A 23,262-nucleotide genomic window follows, 5' to 3' on the forward strand; every position below is an offset into this window, starting at 1 on the left:
CACCCATACTTCCTTCTGGACCTGATGTTAGTTCAATTTTCTTTCCCGGCACCACGGGAACCCACCACCAAAACATAAACATAAACAAGTTCATATGGCTCCCTTTACCCCCCTTTACATCCTTAGGAAAAACCGGGCACACCATGGCCTACAGCTCCATTTATGCACATATCATTTCTAGTTTCCTACTCCTCCCTTCTCGATAGCCTCTAATAGGTCATCAGCCTCTTTTGACTTCTTAGTATATGCATTTCATTTTGTTATTGAGCATAACTCTTAGGGATGCAGGGAATTTAAGCTGTGCTGTCGCCCCTACTTTTTTAAAATTCTTCTAGACGTTTCCCAATTCCCATTGTCTAACTAAGGTAACCCGTGATAGATCTGATCTAATCTCAAATGAGAAGTCTTTCCCTTTTAATGTCTTCAATTTTAATGCACATGAAAGATTTTTTTCCTTTAGAGCGTACGTCTGAGAGTTAAGGAGAATCTTCTGAGGCTTAACCCTATTTGGATTTTTTCTGAAGGGGTCTCTAGGTACCCATTGAATATCTTTTGCAATGTCCACCTGTACTGCTCGATTTTCCCGGCCCTATTGTGTTGACGGGTGATTAGGGTGACTTCAGTCTCTTACCATTCAAGCCTAAGGGTTAGAGTAGTGAATGAAGCCTATTTACTAGGCACTTCGACATGATCCTGTGTTCTTCCCCATAGATTAGGGCTTGCACACATATCCTAGGGGATAGATTCGTTAGTATTAGGGATAACCTGCCCTGTAGTGAGGATATTTCATGGAGCCGTGCTGAATTCAGGCCTGGTAGGCCTCAAACGGGAGAGACTCCATCTTTCTTTCTGCTCCGGCAGCTTGAGATGCTTCTAGGTTAAGGGGGATGTTTTAGTTATGAGGTGTTATTCGCTTGGAGAGAACCGGTTCAGACCGGCCCTTATCGAAGGATTGTATTTTTCTTCATGCCGAAGACACTACATCAGGCCGGCCGGCTGGGAAAGTGTCCTTGGTACGGGGAGGTACAAGAATTTGGTGGGCGGCAGGTTACGGGCCGGAATTTTCCATGAGGAAATGCACCTCTATATTAGTGAAAGTCTGAGGCAGTTACGGGGCACTTACTTCAGTCCGTAGGCGGCATCTAGCCGTTAGCAGTAAAGCTACTACTTATTCCAGGGAAGACAGATAACAAACTTGAAGGCGGAGAAAAACCGAGAGACAGATACTCTTCTAGCAGAATTGCCAGAGAGGAGAGAGTAGCCGATGAGGAAGAGGTCCCAGTGACTCGGAGAAGGGAGAAGGGAACAGATCCGTGACTGCGGAGGTGTGACTTCCAGGCGAGCCGAGGCACAGACGAGAAGGGAACCTAGATGACCATTGAGTGCAGGCTACACACGACTAAGGTGATGTCGACCCCTTTCTTATTAGAGTGTACAACCTAATCTTTCACTTTTCTTTGCAGGTTATGTGTTACACAGTAATGTTATGTGATTGCGTATATAATGAATAATAAAGTATCCAGTTTGTAGTGAATCAACATGTGCTGCGTGTTCTTGTATAAGAGGGTAGCCTATTCTTCTAGTCAGCTGTGACTTGACATGAACGGATGTTAACCCTGATCAGGTAAGTGGTAACTGAATAAGGGAGAGAGGAGCCCCTCGAACCAGAGAACAGGTTGTGCTCAAACTGGCAGTTCTTGTGTGATCTGATAAATAGTAAAACTGATTCCCTTGTTGTATGTTATGGTAATCATAGGATGAACTTGTACTGAGGCTGCCGTCTGGGTAGGAAGTCCTGGGATCGTCTGGGACCGCGAGGCTGAGGCTGCCGTCTGGGTAGGAAGTCCTGGGTCCGTCTGGGACCGCGAGGCTGAGGCTGCCGTCTGGGTAGGAAGTCCTGGGTCCGTCTGGGACCGCGAGGCTGAGGCTGCCGTCTGGGTAGGAAGTCCTGGGTCCGTCTGGGACCGCGAGGCTGAGGCTGCCGTCTGGGTAGGAAGTCCTGGGTCCGTCTGGGACCGCGAGGCTGAGGCTGCCGTCAGGGTAGGAAGTCCTGGGTCCGTCTGGGACCGCGAGGCTGAGGCTGCCGTCTGGGTAGGAAGTCCTGGGTCCGGCTGGGACCGCGAGGCTGAGGCTGCCGTCTGGGTAGGAAGTCCTGGGTCCGTCTGGGATCGCGAGGCCGCCACTTATATTATAAGAGGTCTGGATATATATATATAGTAGGAATTCCCTGTCCTTAGGTGGTATATATCGGTGGTTACTTGTTGTGAATAGGCCCTAGGGAGAGGGTAACGTTCTGGCTGGGTTAGAGAGGCTCTGATGAGCGGGTTCTATCTGATCCGAAAACCCAAGCAGAACATTTGGCGTCACGAACCGTTTTCGAAACCTGTGTGCGTCGTGTTGTCTCGTGTTTGCTTTCGGCGTGTGCGTGGTTTTGTTTGTATATTATTTGTGGTATACTTGTGTGTATAGTTTTTCTTCTTATTTCTTTTCTTTTTCTTTCTTTTCTTCTTTCTTTTTCACGATGTTTTCTAGAAAGTCAAAATCTACTTTTAAGTTGCCCGTTGATATTCCCGGATGGGATTCAACGCCTTATGAAGCCTTAGCCCGTGAGTGGGCTGATTCTACTGGTTTGAGTGAGAATTGGAATTCTTCTTTGGAGCTGGCGGAGCCGGCTAATGTGATTACTTGTTTACAGAAGGCACCCATCTCGAAGGGTGAGGAGATTCCCATTTTGGGGCGCAGAGGTTGGATTGTTCTGTCTGCGTACAGGATTCTGCATGAGAGGTTGTTGAAGTTACAGATATCTCTTAAGGATGTGGAAGCGCACTTTGTTGAGATTCAGAATTCTCATACTTTGTTGCGGTGTCAAAATAAGTTGCTTGCTGACAAACTTGAGACTTACCAAACTATTGCCGAGAGGGCGGCTGTGCGAATTGCTCGTTATAAATACAAGAATCGGCGCGGTCGGGTTTTGACGCGAAAGGTGCGTCTGGTCGTGGCGAAAGCCGGACTGGATTGGAATCCTGATGAATGGGATGGTAATATCTGGAATTCGAGTGATTCTTGTTCCTCGGGTGAGGAATCTGTCAAGCGCGAGTCCTCTCGCTCCGGCCGTGCTTGTAAATCTGCTTCTTGCGCCTCTGATGGTGCACCCCGTGATTGCGCTCGTCCTTCGAGCGGGGTTGATGCTTCTTCCACTGATTGTTCCTCTACGTGTACTGGTCGAGCTCCTTGTGATGCTCATCCCGCGGTCTCGGCGCATCCAGTTTTTCGTCGGAAGTTGCAGCAGTCTCCCGCTGCTCCGCAGGGTGTTTCTTTAGACTCTTTAGAGGACTTTACTCAACAGGAAATTAGTGATATTTTGCAGCGATTTCGGCAGCGAGCTGGTGAGACCTTGCTCACATGGATGGTGCGCCTTTATGAACTGGGCGCTGCTGGCATTATGTTAGATAATGGCGATTGTTTGAAGTTTTGTTCCTTGAGTTCGGATTCTACTGTACAGGATCATTTTCGTAACTATAATGGTGGTGGTCAAATTTCTTTACTTCAATTGGCGACTGAGGGTTGTAATCAAAAGTATCCTACTGAGTCTGATTGGCCTGTGAATGACAAACCGTGGTATACTTTGCGTGACGCTGCACAACGTCTCAAAGAGGAGGTGATGAAAACGGCAATTTTTCTGGGTACTGCTGACAGGTTGCTTGATGGTTTGTTGACATCTTCTGTGCGGAATCGTATTATTCGTTCTTCTCCTGTTGCCTACAAGCAGGTTATGATGACTTTATTGATTAATCAGACTGGTAACGTGTTATCTACGGTACTGGAATCGGTACGCCAACTCGGTGAGTTGGGTGAGTGGTTTAAACCTGAACGTCAGTCCCGGCCTGACACTCGTACTCCTGGTGACAATAAACTTACTAGACGTGATATCTTTTCTGGTCTTCTGGCCGATGGTGTGCGGAGGGAGGACATTGACGGTGAGACTACTGCTCGTTTGTGGGAGTTGTTTCGCAAACGTGGCTTGGATCGGAAGGAGGGTGCCCGGCGTGTTCGGACGACTGAGTGTGATCGTGGTGGTTCTTACGGTAGCGGTGATGACGACCGCCGTGGGCGCTCTGTTCGTCGTGATGATCGACGTTATGTACGTGATATGTCCCCCCGTCGTGAGAGAGACAGAGAGAGAGAAGAGAAAAGAGAGAGGGGAAAAAATGATTATGTTTACAGCAGACGTAGAAATGATAGGGATCAATCCCCTGAGTTGAGGAGGAGAGAGGATCGTCATAGTTTGGCCGATCGAAACCAGCAGTGCAATGCAGAAGACACGAATCCATTTCGTACTGGGAATGGATATGAACAGGAGGTACCGATACCTAAGAAACGTGAGAGTCTTTATCCTGATTTATCCTGGTACACAGAATGCAGTAAGCATGACTAGGAAATAGGTCAAGCTCCAGTACACAGATGGGCTCACAGAGATAATAGACCCTATGTAGATATTGAAATTTATTGGAGACATCGTAATATCCAAAGGGCCCGAGCATTGGTAGATACAGGAGCGGAGGCCACTCTTATTCATGGAAAATCAAAGAAGTTTAAAGGTCAGCCTTTTACAATTACCGGATTAGGTGGAAAGGAAACTCCTGCCGTTCAAACTTTACTTGAAATGAGAATAGGTAGAATCCCTAGAAAAGAATACTCTGTACTAGTGGTGCCACTCTTGGAATTCATAATTGGAATTGATATTTTGAAAGGAATGACTTTGCATTTAGATGATGGATGTTACCAATTTGGAACTACGCATTATATATCGTCCAGGCCTATACGGGTTGGTCGTTTACGAATGCCCCCCATAAAAGTTCCTCAGGCGACAAAAGTGGTTTGTCAGAAGCAGTATCGTATTCCAGGTGGTCATGAGGAGATTAGTACCACTATTCAGGAGTTGGTGGATGCAGGTGTTATAGCCCCAGTTACTTCTGCTTGGAATAATCCTGTTTGGCCTGTACGTAAGAGTGATAATTCTTGGCGTATGACTGTTGATTATCGAGAATTGAACAAACACACACCCTCTTTGACCGTTGCAGTACCGGATGTCATTACTCTAATTGAAAGAATCCAAAAACATCCAGGTACATGGTATGCGTCCATTGATATTGCTAATGCTTTCTTTTCGATTCCGATTGCCCCTGAGTGTCAGGAACAGTTCAGTTTTACGTGGAATGGGCGTCAGATGACGTTTAGAAGTCTTCCTCAGGGCTATGTGCATAGTCCTACGATATGTCACCGGCTGGTGGCAGAGCATTTGGCTGAGGTACCGGTTCATCCACAAATTCAGATGTGTCATTATATTGATGATGTTTTGATCCAAGGCGAAACACAAGAGGAAGTTCAGACCCAATTGGACAGAGTCATTGAGTGCCTGCGTGAGAAAGGTTGGGAAATCAATCCGGATAAATTACAAGGCCCGTCCCAGGCTGTAAAATTTTTGGGTATTAATTGGCATGAAGGGCACCGTGAAGTGATCCCTCAGGTTAAACAGAAAATTCTTGATTTTGCAGTTCCGAGGAATAGGAAAGAAGCCCAAAGCTTCATTGGTTTGTTTGGTTTTTGGCGTCAGCATATTCCTCATTTGAGTCAAATATTAGCCCCCTTGTACCGTGTCACTCGTAAAAAGAATGCATTTGAATGGGATAAACCACAGCAAGATGCGTTCAACCTAGCAAAAGAGGCAATTCAACATGCTTTGGATTTATGGCCCGTACGTGATGGTGAGGTGGATTTGAATGTGTCTGTACAGGGCCTTTATGCGAATTGGAGTTTGTGGCAGAAGCAAGGCAGGAGTAGAGTGCCGTTGGGTTTCTGGACCAAAAAGTTACCTGATGCTGGTGAGCGTTATACACCTTTTGAGAAACAGTTACTTGCATGTTATTGGGCTCTGGTGGATACCGAGCAACTGACTTTGGGACATGATATAGTTTTGCGACCTGAAATTCCTATCATGCAGTGGGTTATGAGTTCGCCGAAAACTCACCGAATTGGACATGCTCAAGAGGCGAGTGTGATTAAATGGAAATGGTATATACAAGACAGGGCACGTGTGGGACAGAAAGGAGTTGCATCTTTACATGAGCAGGTGGCACGAGCGCCATCGACTGAGACTGAGAGTGAATGTTCCGTACCTTTAGTACAGGAGTCTCCTGTCAAGTGGGGTAGACCTTTTGATGATTTGTCCGCAGAGGACAGAAACCATGTCTGGTTTACGGATGGTTCAGCAAGGTTCATAGGGACGAAACGGCACTGGAAAGCGGTGTCCTATAATCCGATCACACAAAAACTGCTGAGCACAACTGGTGAAGGTAAGAGCAGTCAATTTGCTGAACTTTATGCTGTTTATCAAGTTCTGAGACAAGAGTTACCTGGCACATGTCATATTTTCACCGATTCTTGGTCTACTGCCAATGGACTGGCAGTTTGGTTACCGACTTGGCATTCCCATAATTGGGAATTGCATTCAAAAGAATTGTGGGGAAAAGAATTATGGCAGGAGATTTGGGAGATGCTCCCACAGAGTACTGTTACAATCTTCCATGTGGATGCTCACACCCCGATAGATTCTCTTGACAAATTTTTTCATAACATTGCAGATGAGAAATCTAAAATTGCTGAGGCAGTGGTGGACAGGCAAGATTCTGATATTGCGGGATTGGCGAAATGGGCCCACCAGAAGGCAGGACATTTTGGAGAGAAAGCCACTAGCAGGTGGGCTGCTGATCGAGGAATTTATATTCCCCTAGATTTGATCAAGAATGTTATTTTACATTGTCCCATTTGTCAGCATATCCGACAGCGCAAAGTGCCCCAAATTGTTAAAGGTCATTTACATCGCGGGAAACTGCCCGCTCAAATTTGGCAGATTGATTACATCGGTCCACTTCCCATGAGTAGGAATTGTCAATATGTTTGCACTATTGTTGATACATACAGTGGCCTGTTGGTAGCCCTTCCCTGTAAGCAAGCTACCCAATTGAATACCATTAAAACATTGGAATTGATTATGATGTATTATGGTGTGCCATTCCAAATTCAATCTGATAATGCATCCCATTTTCGTGGAAGATTGGTACAGGAATTCTGTGTGGAAAACAATATTGACTGGGTATTTCATATCCCATACTATCCGCAGGCCTCGGGTCTTGTGGAGAGATTGAATGGTCTGCTGAAGGAGCAGCTGCGTAAATTGACCGATGACAAATATAAGAATTGGCGAGACTTTTTGCCCCAAGCGCTATTAATTTTGAATAATCGTCCTTTTCTAAATGCTGAATCTCCACTTATGCGTTTGTTTCCTCCGAATGTTAATGCTCAGCCAAATGAAATCAGAGAGACTGTGATGTACTGGGAAATTACTCCCGGAGCTTTGGCTCCATGTAGAGCGACCCCAGGGTCGGCAGGTTTAGACTTGCATGCCATGGATGACACCGTTATAAAAGGTAAAGATCGGGTCATCATCGCGACCGGTGTTGGTGTTCATATACCACCCGGGAATTTTGGATTAATCGCCCCTAGATCGGGGCTGGCTGTAAAAGGCATTCAGGTGCTTGGAGGGGTCATTGACAGTGATTATCAGGGAGAGATTAAGGTGCTCCTGCTGAATAGCAGTGAGGCTGACTTGCTGATCCATCAAACTGACCGAGTGGCTCAATTACTCATAATGCCTGTCTTCAGTGGTGGGATGGTAAAAGGCACTGCCCCAACTTTGCTAACTGTACGAGGCCAGAAAGGTTTTGGCTCCACAGATAACCCTGGGGCCAGGGTTTGGGTGCAGTCGCCTAAGAATCCCCCTGAACAAGCAGAGGTCATTGCAACCGGTCAAGATAATACTATTTTAGTTATGAGACCAGGGAAAGATAGCTGGGAAGCGGTCCCGGCTGACAAATGTTACTTACGAGAATGAATAATGCCTGTATTTGATTCTCTTTCAGATCATTCTTTGAACTGTTGCTGCAGGATGTGTCGTCGTCGGACTATTTTCGGATTGGTTCGACGAGAGAGGAGGGATCCCGTCAACCCGGGATGAGCTACGCACCCGAGTGTCGCGTTCCCTCGCTGCGTGGGATTCGTCATCGAACTTTTGGACCTTACTGGCGAAAAGGGTGACTGATGCCCCTCACTTTTGTTTGACGCCGATGAGATCTGTACACGACATCTTGGCGACCTGTCTGGTTGCTGTCCCTGCTTCGCTGGAAACTTTGACTCATATTTTCAACATTTCAAAGGCTCGCCCCAATGTTCTTCTGGGCGATTTTGCCACCCATGCGTATTGCCCCTTATGTACTGAACTACCAGACCAGATACCCCCCGTCCAGTCCCAAATAGTTACCTATAATATCACACAAGGAGATATGTGTTTTTTCCTTACGTGTAATCCTAGTGCAATTTCTGAATGTCTGCGTCTAAAATTGAAAGGTGCTACTTCCTTTACCCTTCATGAGCGAACTTTGTGCTTTCAAAGGACACCGAAAACATGTGCTTCGGTCCAGAACAATATGACTTGCAAGAGTTTGGTAGTTACCCCTAGTCATTATCGCACGATGTTACTACCTGCCGGATGGCTTTTCTCATGTGGTAATACTTCCTGGCCATATGTCCCCGCAAATATTTCTGGAGGCCCTTGTGCCATTACAAGACTCAGTTTACTGATGTTCTCGTCACATCCGAATGCCAATTCTCGTGTGATTCGAGATACAGTGATGTTACAGGAGGATTGTGACTCGTCTTTGCATTTATATTCCAAGTCTGAATACCTTAGCCTGGCTATTTCAATTATTGGTGTTCCTGCTTTGGCGGTTTATAATGCTAAATCTATTGAGAAAATGGCCTGCTGGATGGTAAAATCCATTAATCATACTTCTACAGTCCTATCTGACATGCTGTTAGACGCCCAGGGTGAACGCAGAGCCATCTTGCAAAATCGAGCGGCCATTGATTATCTTTTGCTTAAACATGGACACGATTGTTCTGATTTTGAGGGTCTTTGTTGTTTTAACTTGTCTGATCATACACAATCCATTCGCGCTCACATTGACAAGCTACATGACTTGACGGAGGAAGTTAGAAAACACATTGACCAGGGCTGGTTTGACTGGCTCTTTAATTGGTTACCTGATTTGTATCTGTTACGTCAAATATTAGGAGGTATTCTGATTACCATCGCTGTTTTGATTTCTATCTGTTGCTTTATTCAGTGTATTCCTTCACTACTTCAATTCTGCACATTTGGTACTAGACATAGATCAGTTAGCTTTGTTTCATATTATTCTTCCACAGATGTTAGTTCTGTTTAATGAATGTATAATAGACTGAAGTCAAGGGTGAAATGTACTGCTCGATTTTCCCGGCCCTATTGTGTTGACGGGTGATTAGGGTGACTTCAGTCTCTTACCATTCAAGCCTAAGGGTTAGAGTAGTGAATGAAGCCTATTTACTAGGCACTTCGACATGATCCTGTGTTCTTCCCCATAGATTGGGGCTTGCACACATATCCTAGGGGATAGATTCGTTAGTATTAGGGATAACCTGCCCTGTAGTGAGGATATTTCATGGAGCCGTGCTGAATTCAGGGCTGGTAGGCCTCAAACGGGAGAGACTCCATCTTTCTTTCTGCTCCGGCAGCTTGAGATGCTTCTAGGTTAAGGGGGATGTTTTAGTTATGAGGTGTTATTCGCTTGGAGAGAACCGGTTCAGACCGGCCCTTATCGAAGGATTGTATTTTTCTTCATGCCGAAGACACTACATCAGGCCGGCCGGCTGGGAAAGTGTCCTTGGTACGGGGAGGTACAAGAATTTGGTGGGCGGCAGGTTACGGGCCGGAATTTTCCATGAGGAAATGCACCTCTATATTAGTGAAAGTCTGAGGCAGTTACGGGGCACTTACTTCAGTCCGTAGGCGGCATCTAGCCGTTAGCAGTAAAGCTACTACTTATTCCAGGGAAGACAGATAACAAACTTGAAGGCGGAGAAAAACCGAGAGACAGATACTCTTCTAGCAGAATTGCCAGAGAGGAGAGAGTAGCCGATGAGGAAGAGGTCCCAGTGACTCGGAGAAGGGAGAAGGGAACAGATCCGTGACTGCGGAGGTGTGACTTCCAGGCGAGCCGAGGCACAGACGAGAAGGGAACCTAGATGACCATTGAGTGCAGGCTACACACGACTAAGGTGATGTCGACCCCTTTCTTATTAGAGTGTACAACCTAATCTTTCACTTTTCTTTGCAGGTTATGTGTTACACAGTAATGTTATGTGATTGCGTATATAATGAATAATAAAGTATCCAGTTTGTAGTGAATCAACATGTGCTGCGTGTTCTTGTATAAGAGGGTAGCCTATTCTTCTAGTCAGCTGTGACTTGACATGAACGGATGTTAACCCTGATCAGGTAAGTGGTAACTGAATAAGGGAGAGAGGAGCCCCTCGAACCAGAGAACAGGTTGTGCTCAAACTGGCAGTTCTTGTGTGATCTGATAAATAGTAAAACTGATTCCCTTGTTGTATGTTATGGTAATCATAGGATGAACTTGTACTGAGGCTGCCGTCTGGGTAGGAAGTCCTGGGTCCGTCTGGGACCGCGAGGCTGAGGCTGCCGTCTGGGTAGGAAGTCCTGGGTCCGTCTGGGACCGCGAAGCTGAGGCTGCCGTCTGGGTGGGAAGTCCTGGGTCCGTCTGGGACCGCGAGGCTGAGGCTGCCGTCTGGGTAGGAAGTCCTGGGTCCGTCTGGGACCGCGAGGCTGAGGCTGCCGTCTGGGTAGGAAGTCCTGGGTCCGTCTGGGACCGCGAGGCTGAGGCTGCCGTCTGGGTAGGAAGTCCTGGGTCCATCTGGGACCGCGAGGCTGAGGCTGCCGTCTGGGTAGGAAGTCCTGGGTCCGTCTGGGACCGCGAGGCTGAGGCTGCCGTCTGGGTAGGAAGTCCTGGGTCCGTCTGGGACCGCGAGGCTGAGGCTGCCGTCTGGGTAGGAAGTCCTGGGTCCGGCTGGGACCGCGAGGCTGAGGCTGCCGTCTGGGTAGGAAGTCCTGGGTCCGTCTGGGATCGCGAGGCCGCCACTTATATTATAAGAGGTCTGGATATATATATATAGTAGGAATTCCCTGTCCTTAGGTGGTATATATCGGTGGTTACTTGTTGTGAATAGGCCCTAGGGAGAGGGTAACGTTCTGGCTGGGTTAGAGAGGCTCTGATGAGCGGGTTCTATCTGATCCGAAAACCCAAGCAGAACACCACCTCACTCTCATCAATGTGGACCATTGCTACAAAAGCTTTTAAATCTTCGGCTTCCTTTCCTTCCGGGACATTCAATATCCTCAAGTTGTTTCTTCTTGAGCGATTCTCCAGCTTCTACAGTTTCTCCTGCAATTCTCGCTCAACCAGCCGTAGTGCCTGTAATTCAATTTTACTATTGCTTAGTGTTTCTTTCAACTCCCCCACTGTTTTCTCAAGCGTTTACGTCCTTACAAACAGAATATCAATCTTTTTCCAAGGGCCTCACAATAACTACGTATTTCACCCTGATTTGCTTCAGATACAACAAAACCCTTCCTGATATCAACCGTGAGCGAAAAAAACATAGTCTCTAAGAGGCTAGCTGGGGCCTCTACATTTGTACTTTCTTTCCCTAGTATTTTTAAGGCCATATCTGGTGGAAGGTTCTACTTATCTTGTGTAGGATCATCCCCTTGGGGCCCAGCTTTCTCTAAACTAGTGCCATTCAAAGCTGTTTCTTGAATAGACCACTCTGGGTTAGGTGAACTTCTCTCCGCTGCCATTATTGAAAGAACTGGTTTATCCCCCACCCCCACCGTCTCTACAGCGCCTATTTCTTTCTCTTAGAGAGTCACAACGGGGGTAAGACTTTAAAAAAGGAACTCAAAGGGGGAGTAATTTTTAATTTACGCTCTAAAATTTCATTCCTTCTTTGCGCTCTCCCTGTCCTTTGCGCCTCCTTCCTAGACTTCTCCTTGGATCTACACACCTGGGTTCAGCGGTAATTTCTTTCCACACTATGTTCAGAAGTCACACATATTGGGGGAGTATTTAAAAGCTGCTCTGGGATTTGTTTTTACTGCCCTCCATTATATTAGCGACGTTCTCCTTTTGAAACATTTTGAGCTTGCCCAAATTTTGTTTTCGCCACCTGGATTAACCCCCCTACCTCTCACTTGTGTGGCTGACTTGCAGGTGGGTTGTTTCTCCAGCCTTTCCTCCTTCCCTCCACCAAACAGCAGCTCTTCCTTGTGACATTCAGCACTCCCCCCAGCAGCAAGAGACTCCTTCAGCTCTCCAGGGACTGCAGGAGCAGCGTATGTGCTGATGCAGAGGAGACCTTGCGCTGCCGCCCTGCGGCTCTTCCTGAGCTCCATGGCGGCCTTGAACCAGCATCAGACTCCGATATTCCTGCCCCTGCTTAACATCCCCTCTGCAGCCTCCGTCGATACCGACGCCAATACGGTGAGGCACAATAATTCAGCGTAGGGGGCCCTACAATTACACCCGGTGGTGCGCGCTCAATGGCGCTCTAGCGATATGCCCGCTGCATGGTTGCCATGTTCTCAACCACTCCTTGAGCTAGGGCTATATGTGCCCAGGGAGAAAAAAGCAGGAATATGTCTATTCAGGTATTAACATGGAATATCAATGGGTTACGTACGAAAGGGAGGAGGAGCAAGATACTACAATATCTTAGAGATTATCCTGCACAGATTCTGATCCTACAGGAGACACATCTGCTGAATAGGGAATGTGTTGAGCAATTTAGAAAGCAAAGATGGATACAACAGATGGTATGTAAAGATCAGAGTGCGAATATAAGACAGGTAGCAATAGTGGTGAAAAAGCAGGCAAAAATATGGATATTGGATCCAAGGGTGGATATGGGTGGCAGGGGAGTTATAGCAAGAATAAAAATAGGTGATAGATTACTAACATTAGTAGAATGTTATAGTCCAAACTATGATGACTGTGAGCCACTAAAACCTGTGTTCACCAATCTGTTAGATTTTCCAGGTCCCGTAATTGTGGCAGGAGACTTCAACGTGATAATGGATCTGAATGTAGATAAATCCAATAAAAGCAGAGCTATACCTACTCCCAAATCGCGAGCATATTTGAAATCTGTGATGAAACTACAAGCTCTTTGCGACTTGTGGAGAGGGTTGGCTGCTTGCAGGGTGCCTACTTTCATAATAAGAAATATGGACATAGATTAAGGATTGACAACTTTTTAGTAGATTGGAGCCTGAGAGAGGATATCCTAGACATTGGGTACAAGACATTGGGTACATTGGGGCCCATCTGTCAGACCATTCAGCAGTAACATTAACAATCAGGGGTACTAGCAGGTTTACAGAAAGGAATTGTACACTAGATCGTACCGTACTAACAGACACAGAAGTAATAGAAGCTCTGAAAATAGAAATAGGAAAATTCCTTAAGATCAATAGTGGCTTGGATCCCACTGTGATAATATGGGACACACTAATAAACTTTATCAGAGGCAAGATCACGAGTGCAGTTTGCTATAGAAATAAAGAATGCAGGAGTGAGGTGTCTCCGTTAGAGGATGAAATGGAAAAGTTAGAGATTGAAATAAAAATAAATGTAGCAGATGATAGTAGGATTTTGGCAGAGAAAAAACTGCATTTATTGAAAAACCAACTGGAAGAATCTTCCAAACTCAGATTTAAAAAAGACTGTGCGCTAGTAAGTTAGCCCATTGTGAGTATGGGGAGGGAGCAGGGAAGCTATTAGGTTGGAAGGTAAAGGCAGACCAAAATCAATATCGGATTAAGGAAATCAAGGAAGGGCAGTCAGGTGCTATGCTGACCAGTGAGATGGAGATAGAAGAGGCATTTAAGGACTATTTCCGGGATCTATATTCGGAAGAGGGAACCGTTCTAGAAGAGGAGGTTAATTGTTGGTTAGCAGACTCTATTAAAACCCTGGACTCAACTCAGCAAAATTTTCTAAACCAGAACATCACAGAGGAGGAGGTCAGAAGGGCCGTACAGTCAAGTAAGGGGGGCAAAGCTGCAGGGCCAGATGGCAAACCAGCGGAGCTATACAAAATTCTAGGGGAGGAGTTACACCCATATATGACAGCAATGATCGGGTAGATTTTAGACCAAGGGGCAGAGCTATCAAAATCCTGGTATTAGTTGATATTTACACTCATTTTGAAGCCAGGTAAGGCGCAAGCTGTGAATCTTATACACCGATATAACTCCTGAACACTGATTATAAAATCTTTACAAAAGTCTTTGCAGGGAGATGAAGTAAGATAGCCAGAGATGTCATACACAAGGATCAGAAGGGGTTCATTAAAGGAAGATATCTACATGAGTTAACACGTGGGCTTATAGGGGCTATCAACCTTGCAAACCCCCTAGCAGTGATAACTCTAGAGGCTTCTAAAGCTTTTGATAGGGTAAAGTGGTCTTACCTGTTTACTGTTTTGAAACGATACAAGCTCGGGGATAAATTACTTAGAGTAATCCAATCAATATATCAGGACACCTCAGCAAGAGTATTAGTGAACGGGAATTCATCCTCATCTTTTAAAATATTTAGAGGCACAAGACAGGGTTGTATCCTATCTCCCCTTTCGTTTCATCTCAATATAGAGCCCCATGCATATAAACTTAAAATGGCAGCTAACATTCCTCCTTTTTCCCATGAGTGTTGGGTAAATAAGGTAGCATTATACGCAGATGATCTTATGGTCTTCTCCTCGGATCTCACAGTGGCTCTGCCAGCCATTTTACAGACAGCTTCAGAGTTTGGCAAAGTGTCCAGCTATTTAGTAAATGAGGAGGAAACATAGGTCATGGTGTGGAATCAGAGAATAGATAACCCATTGATCAAGAAGGAAATGAGATACTTGGGTGTAAAAATTGTGCAAGATATAAATTAAATTTCTGAAATAAACCTGAGCAAAATACATCTTGAATACCAAACCTTCAAACTATTCTCTATACCATATCCCAAGCAACATTATAATAGACCTCTACACTCACACGTTCCCCTACTGGACAAATCAGGTTAACCTCTTTCTCAGTCAAGGATCCTTTCATGATCCCCTCAAAATTGGTCAGGTGACCCCACTACTAAAGAAACCCTAGACTGATGAAAATGACCTTAACTTCTGCCCTATCACCAACCTCCCTTTCCTCGCCAAAATCACTGAAAAATGTGAGGCGGAGCAACTCACCCAACACATCAAGAAAAATAATCTTCTAAACAAATTTCAATCCAGCTTCAGTCAAGGCTGTAGCACCGAACCAGCACTGCTTCAGGTTATCTACGATGCCCTTCAAGTACTAGACTTGGGAAGCTCCTACCTCCTGATCCTTCTTGATCTTTGCACAGCCTTTGATACTGTAAACCACCACACATTTCTTAACACACTAAAACAAAGAATAGGAATTGAAGGCGTAGGTCTTAAATAGTTTGAATCTTACCTCGTGGGGAGATATCAGATGATTAAAATTGAAAACTGTCTCTCAACTGTCTACAAAGGCTGTGGATCAAGGTGTCCTTCAAGGCTCTATCCTTGTACGACCCTATTTAATCTTTACATTGAACCGATAGGAGCCCTATTTAAAGAGGCTGGGATCCTTTTTCACCTCTATGCTGGGGACATCCAACTCTTCCTCAAGGTGTCCTCCACACAAAACCTCTCACTTCTCGCTACCACCCTCAACTCCATCCAAGAATGGATGACATCTCATCACCTAAAACTGAATCCCTCTATAGCTGAATTCCTTCTTTTCTCTACCGCAAATGCTCCACCCCCTGTTCAATCATGGATGGATAATCTAAACATTCGTATCAGTAAACTTACCATCGTTGACAGTGCCAAATCCCTAAGTGTCATCCTGGGCAAAAGACTTAAGCTCCCATCCCAAATCAACACCAAGGCCAAGAATGCACGATTCCAACTGCACTTTCTCTGGGGGATCTGACGCTAAATTCCTGAGCAAGACCTGAAAACTCTTGTCCAATCTTTGGTTCTCTCCAGACTGGATTACTATAATGCTCTCCTTGCTGGCATCCCCAAGACACACCTATCTCCTTTAAAATCCTTTCTCACCTCGGCTGTGCGTTTCATCCACGGGGCCAAAAGAAATTACCAAATCACACCTATGCTGTTAACTTTTGCTTGCTTCCTATTGAAGCTAGGACCATGTACAAGACTGTTTGTATCACCCACAAAGTGATTCACACGTCCACCCCTTGCTATCTAGCAAACAAACTCAAGTAATCGGGTGGCTCTAGAACTTCATGAAATGCTGAAAATCTGCTGCTCGAACGTCCAAATTTCAAAAGGTAAAAACTTATAGTTCAATCCTTCTTAGGTAATGTCACTAGAATGTGTAATTCCCTACTTCCAAACCTTCGCACCACCACATCTTTTCGGTTTTTCAAAACAGACCTTAAAACTATCAATTTCCAAAGACATTTTTCTCAATAACACTCCTCGCCAAGTTCCCCACCAGTCATTCACCCTCACATTTAATGGAGTGACCCTGACACCTTCAAGACCTACAACGACCTTTCCCTTTGAACTTTGTAAATATGTCATTTGTATTTTTGTAAACCCAATCGCTTTAACTTTTCTAAATATGTACATTGTAATGATTATGTAATTTGTAAATACGTAACTCTCGACCATGAGTAACCTTCTTAACGATAAGTAAATCCAGTATTTGTAAAGCGTGAACAATTTCTCAAGGGTGTCAAGGCGCTGGAGGCCTTCGGGAAGACTACGCGAGCTATTGCCCAGAGTCACATGGTGCTGGGCTGACCTGCCGCCGGCACCAAGGATCGAACCGTGAGCCCCTGTGTACTGGAGTCAGCCGACCTGACCGCGGTGACACACCTCTTCCCTGTATTGTCACCTACTACCATGTTACTCGACATTTCTCAAGTAACGTTCTTTCGCTCTATTGTAAAGCGCTCTGACACCTCTGGGTAATGTCCGTGCTATATAAAAACGCATAAATAAATAGGGCTCCATGTGTTCACATATAATGTGATGCATTAGTCCGATGACCAAGGTCCTGATGAGACCTGATGAATGACCCCAGGTTAAAACGCTAACACCCCTTCCCTTGGTTGCGTCATGATTGAGTCTTAGAAGGGATGTTGTAGACACACAGATACCATCTCCATAGTACATTTGTTCTAATTTGTTCAACAACCTTGGGATCTGTAAAGTGGTCTCATGTTTTATGTGTTTGTATGTATGGTCACTGTTTGAGCTCTGCGTCACAATATTGATACACTGTATATAATTAATGTACCTTGTTCCTAAAAAGCAAATTAAGGATTTCTGAAAACTAACAGAAAAGTGCTGTATACTTATTCATCTATGAATCCTATAAGGTAAGTATGGGATATATTACAAATATAACTAAGTTACATACCTCGGAATTCTACTGGAGGTACTGTCAGAAGTGAGTTGCACGGGGATTAGTGTTTCACTTGGATCTACCATAAAGGTAAACATCAGACATGGTGATTATATATCCACGATTAGTACATACAGATATGTTTACATCATCTATTGAAGGAAATTCTAGACCGACTGGAGTGCACGATTTATTTTCCGCAGCAAAATGAACGTGCTGGTTGGATTATATGACTGCAAAGATTACTCAATCTGCCAACAGTATTTGCATGGAATTGCGAATCAAACACCAGCACCTGGAATGGTTTACTGAAGCAGCACGTAGAACAAGACCTGAAAGCACTTCTTGATAACAATATTTTTGCTACGTGCAGAGCGAATCTTACTCACATTAATATGTCAAGAGAGGCAAGAGGGTGAATTCTCAGACTAGTGTGACGTGAAAACTCCGCCCGAAGTGCACAAAGGTAAAAAGCGGAGAGTGCTACGAGGGATATCAGAGCGAGAGAGTGGAGGGAGTACAGGGAGAAAATGTGGAAAACAAGTTGAATAATAAATTATACCCTACAGTCAGATCTTTTACTGTACTAAATATCGAATGATTGACGTGGACGGAGATGTTCCACGCGTCCCTTGCATCACTCTCACGTGGGCAAAGCTGGCATATGGCTTCAACCTGCTGGATATTGTGTGAGGTCACTATCTCTTGATCCCCTCACACTTCTAACCATGAACCCTCATAGCTCAGTAGAGGTACACGGGGTGAGAGGTGCAGGACGTCACGCCAATGCCGCGACAGGGAGGACATTGCTGCTTGGTACTCAACATTTCAGCTTGAGGACTTAAAAGTAAGCTGGGACAGTGCCTGACAGTCTACACACCGAGTGGCCGTTCCAAAATGGGAGTGACATGGTCTACAACGCCAGAGATTAAGGGAGCTGACCCACTGCCCTACTCTGTGTGTGATAACTGTAGGCTGATAAAGAAAGTGAAAGGCACTTCAAACAAAGAAATGGCAGAATGGGCTGACCTAAAGCACATTTCTGTTACTAGAATGATTATTGTTATGATGATATACTATTTGTCTTTATTACAACAAAGAAACAACTGTTAAAGTTGTCTCTAGGCCAGACCTAAAAATAGGGAATTTCTAGACTAAGGAACGGTGATTTTCCTTCTCTTTTGTTAATGTATGTTCATGCATTCCTTTAATCCCTCCCTCTCTCAATTCGTGAAGAGGAGGAATAAGGTTCCTTGTGACTGGTAGGGATGAGGATGAAAGACAAGAGAAGAATTAACTAAATGTCTTCAATACTGCAGTACCTGAGCCTACTTTGCGCAGGAGAAGGACATTAACCACTCCAGGTGGTGCTCTCAGTAACTACAATACAATGCAGGGCGGTGCTCTTAGCGCCTCACCCCTGACAAAAGAATATAGCAAGAGATGAAACACCACCCAGAAATCATAAAAAAGTGAGAAATATGTCATAAGGACATGGCACTCAATGGTGGTGGCACCCACGTGTTCAGGATAGTCATAGATTAGGCTGGGAGTAAAAAAAGCAGATCGAATTGGCCAACGTATATTAGTTTAGTGCTACGGGTGTGGGACTAGGCATTCCATCAAATGGGGTAGTCTGCAACTCTAACGGGAAGCACTCCGCTGTGGAACTCCTGGGGGTTACATGAGGTGCAGAGCCTGTCTGGCTTTGAGTGCTGGCACCTAATAGGGATTAGTACTCTAGAAGACATATGGATGGGTACGGCCATAAAGAAATTTCAAGTCTTCAGAGAAGAATATATACTTCCCGAGGGAGAGGTCTTCCGCTACTTGCGCCTCTGACATGCCCTTTCTAAAGATGTCCCAGGGGCACTGCAATCCACCGCAAGATTTAGTGCTTGAGGAGCCCCTGAGGTGCAAAGCAGTATGCCTGATCTATCGAAAACTCATCAATAATCTACCAGACACCCTGGAGGCTTTGCAGGGACTATGAGAGAGGGTTCTTGGGGATCTCTCTGATGACAAATGGACTGATGCGCTTTTAGGGCCCATAGCGGTTGCGCTGAAAGCGGGGTTCCGCCTTATTCAACTAAATATCTTGCTTAGAATATACTACACCAGAATGCTGATGGCTAGGATTGGTAGAGCTAACAGCTAAAGTGTCTCCAGAGATGTGGACAAAGTGGCACATTTCTACATTCCTTGTGGGACTGTCTTGCCTTGCAGTCATACTGTAGGGCAGTGGTGGTGAACTTAGCAGCTGTTGTAGGGCTGCCACTGTTCCCAAACAGGAAACTTTGAGTCCTGGGCATATGGGGTGACGAGGAGGGCATCCGCATTTGTATTACAACTTTAGTTTGGTGGTAGTCCAATGAAATATTGCGCAACTATGGCTCCCTGACAATACCCGAAAAGTATCGATTGAGTGCAGATATTGTCTTGTATGTGGGAGCTGAACAGTTGATAAACAGAGGCTGCTCGCATAAAATCCAAAAAGTGTGGGGCCCATGGAAGAACTTCAAATATAAGGAGGTGTTCCCATGGGATAATGTCACCCCATTGAGCCCTCACAGGTTGCTGGATTTACATTATTGTACTATCCATTTGACTAACGCGCCATGCTTTGGTATTGCTATGAACTATTGCCCACTTGCGTATCGGGCCATGCATCACAAATCTCATTTTGTACTGCTGACTACTTTTCATGCACTAATATAAAATAACGTTACAAAACATAGAGTAGGTTACGAATAGGGTCACCCAGTCTTAGAATTGGTTTACGGGCAAGAAGCACATATTTATGCGGTCGCGCATGATTAAGGCGAGCACGCTGTCTCTGGATTATATCAGAAAAGAGACAAATAAAGGTAGAAGCCAGTCAGATCAGCCATCGAAAATCCACTGGTTGTTGACTAAATAGCCAGTATTCTTGGAAGTGTAATACAATCAGGAAGGACCAGGCATGAAGTTCTCTTTTTTAGCAGGTTGTGTGGCATTAATTGGCATAGCACCCATGTTTGTTGCACAATCTTGCACAGAGACCGTAAGGTGAGTAGTGAAGCCTGCCAATGGGGGAGATCATTTCCACTCAACAGACAAGGTTACACAGGTGCTCTCTCAGCATCTCTGCCTAGAGCACAGAGAGTGTCCCAGGCCCCACTGTGATCGGCCTTTTCTGGTCCAGTTCCAAACCCTGCCCCAGCCCTACTTACTCAACATTGTTGGTGCCCAGTATTTTACGAATGACTGCCCTTTCCCCTCCCATGACAACTCCCATGTTTCCTTCCATGACATAACCTCACCACTATAGAAAATCTGCAAATCCCAAAAGCTTCCGCTCCTATGAGTCATGGTCTGCAAATCACACCAACCAATTGCAAATCACTCCAAGCAATGGTAATTTTTCTACACGCGTGTTAAAGTTAGGTCCACAAAAAGTATTGTGAAATGAGATAGATTTTTATACACATCATCTAAGACAAAAGTCTGCGTTTCATCGGGAGACTCTAACAGAATCCTGGCTTGTTCTGTCTTGTTAAATGCTACAATGTTCCCTTCATAGTCGCCCCTCCTCTTTATCATAGCGTACGCCCAGTCACATAAATAACCTTTTGTCCCTCAATGCTGTGTCAACAAAGAAACATCCTCAGAATCTGGGAGCCGGCAAATGAGATGGCCTCGCGAAAGCTAGAACATTCGTGACAACACAGCGCGTGCTCGTCGACGCTCTCAAAATGAGCTTACGATTTCACATGCCTCCTAACCGGATTTTCTTTCTGTGGCAATTCAAGAAAAAACAATTAGGTAATTGTAGCACAAAGCCTCAGGAGGAAGACTTGTTAAACCCATTAAGTTCTTAGCAATGGATGTGAGAAATGTTTCACTAGATCTGCAGTAAACATGTGTCAGATACAGGCACTCTGTCCTTGAACTATAGCGAATTCTACAAGAGCGACATGCAAAGGGCTTCCCACTTCATCGTCTCCCCCTCATTGGACGACCCGGATGTTCTATTCAAGGTCGTCGACGCGCTTGTACTGCTGCACGGGCAACTTCTCATCTCTGTCTGCGGTAAGAGATTTTATTAATCCTGCTACCAAGTTCCAATTTATCCGGGCACATTTAAAAACAACTGTGGGTACCGCTTTGGATGAAGAACATTCGCTCACTGAGGAATTTCTTTAACGTTCAGACATTGTGGCTTATTTAGAAAATTGGTTTAGAAAATTAAATGTCTTTCTCATTTAAGATGATTTAGTTTGCGACCGGGTAGTACTACATAACCCATGTTGACTATATTTTATCTAAATAAATGTGCTTTGTTCGTTGTTCTTCTTTTGCTAGTGATATTCTGTCTGCTTGAATTATCTGCCCGGAGTGTTCACTATATCATTGAAAAAGTTAACCCTCGAACGTATGGCATGTATATCATAGTTAGGGAATAGGGCTAAAGGTCAGATGTAATCCTTTTTGCCTCCAGAAAGATCAGGGAAACGCGTTGGTTCTTGTGAAAGGACCCAGCTTTTTCTTTTGATCTTGCGACCAAACTAAATAATACAACATTAGCAAGGGTAATTGTTCAGTAAATCTTACAAAACAAGTCACCATCTGACTATGAAAAAGTTGCAACCGTGAGCGCTATTTGACCTAAAGCAGAGCCTTAAACACTAGCAGCAAAGTTAACTCATGACGTCTGATTTTTAAGTGAGAATTGATATTTAAGTGATGTCTTTCTGCAGACATGGAGTGTCACTCAGTCTGAACAAATGTCAGACTGGCAGACAATCTATGTCCAGGTCATGTAGCCAGGTGCTGTACATGTGCCTAAATGCGCACGCTCCTGAGATGAACGTTGCCAAGCTGAACATTTCACAGCACTGTGGGTATGACCTCCTCAGCCCGGCAGAGCTCATGATGAGGGGAGTGTCACTGATAGACTCGAACCGGGGAGCTTCAGTTTTAAACTCCCAAGTGCCCAGGACAGAGTGTCAATCAGTGGCTGCTCCGATCCTCCAGGAACATCAGATGTTGCCCTCACGCTACCCGAGATCACTGTTCACTGGTAAGTTGTGTCTGTGAGTGTGTGTATTTATGAATGTATGTGTGTTGCAAAGTCATCCTGTGCCCTGGGCACCCCCAACTTTTTGCTGACTGGTACTGGTGGTAACTGACTCTGACTGACCCTGGGCTCTGCCTAACCCGGCCCAGGGCCAGTGCTATGCTGAAAGAGACACTTAAAATACAGTGAAAACACCTACATACACTAGGGTACACTATGGGTTGGGGTACCCCTGTGATTGGCATGACCTACCTAATAAGGCCCTAGTACATAATAGGGTAGGGGGATTGAAACTACCTCTAAGTCCCTAATGAACAAGTTACTTACCTTCGGTAACGCTTTTTCTGGTGGATACAGTATCTGCCTGTGGATTCCTCACCTTGTGAATATCCCCTGCGCCAGCAACATTCAGAAACGTTTGTAGCAGTCCACGCCGATGAGGTCGAAGACGATGTCACAGAGACACGGCTCCGCTCGCGACTCCGCTGACGTCACCGGCTCCATAAGAAGACCTCGTCGGCGTGATGACGTCAGTTCCGCCCTTTTTTCCGTGCCTCCGAGGCACACGGACGGACTGACAGCAATATATACACAGTATACACAGTACATAATATATAAAGCAACACACACAGTGTGGAGAATAAGTAGAAAGGCAAAAGAAATAACACAATGCCTTTGACAGTAACAAAACACATTTTGAAACACCATTAATAGAATTGCAGGTATAGAAGGATGGACAACGGGGAGG

At 45.2% G+C, this 23,262-nt stretch overlaps 1 protein-coding gene and 1 long non-coding RNA gene across 2 annotated transcripts in view; one reads left to right on the forward strand and one right to left on the reverse strand.

Moving 5' to 3' along the window:
- JAKMIP1 (janus kinase and microtubule interacting protein 1) overlaps positions 1-23,262 on the reverse strand; it is a 1,879,738-nt gene that overhangs the window by 34,490 nt on the left and 1,821,986 nt on the right.
- LOC146863069 (uncharacterized) overlaps positions 21,262-23,262 on the forward strand; it is a 96,737-nt gene continuing 94,736 nt past the window's right edge. The window contains exon 1 of the long non-coding RNA XR_014978210.1: positions 21,262-21,526. This is a non-coding gene — a long non-coding RNA (uncharacterized LOC146863069). The remainder of the gene's footprint in view (positions 21,527-23,262) is intronic.

The sequence above is a fragment of the Triturus cristatus genome, chromosome 2_2 (assembly GCF_964204655.1).
Source record: "Triturus cristatus chromosome 2_2, aTriCri1.1, whole genome shotgun sequence".
Lineage (NCBI taxonomy): Eukaryota > Metazoa > Chordata > Amphibia > Caudata > Salamandridae > Triturus > Triturus cristatus.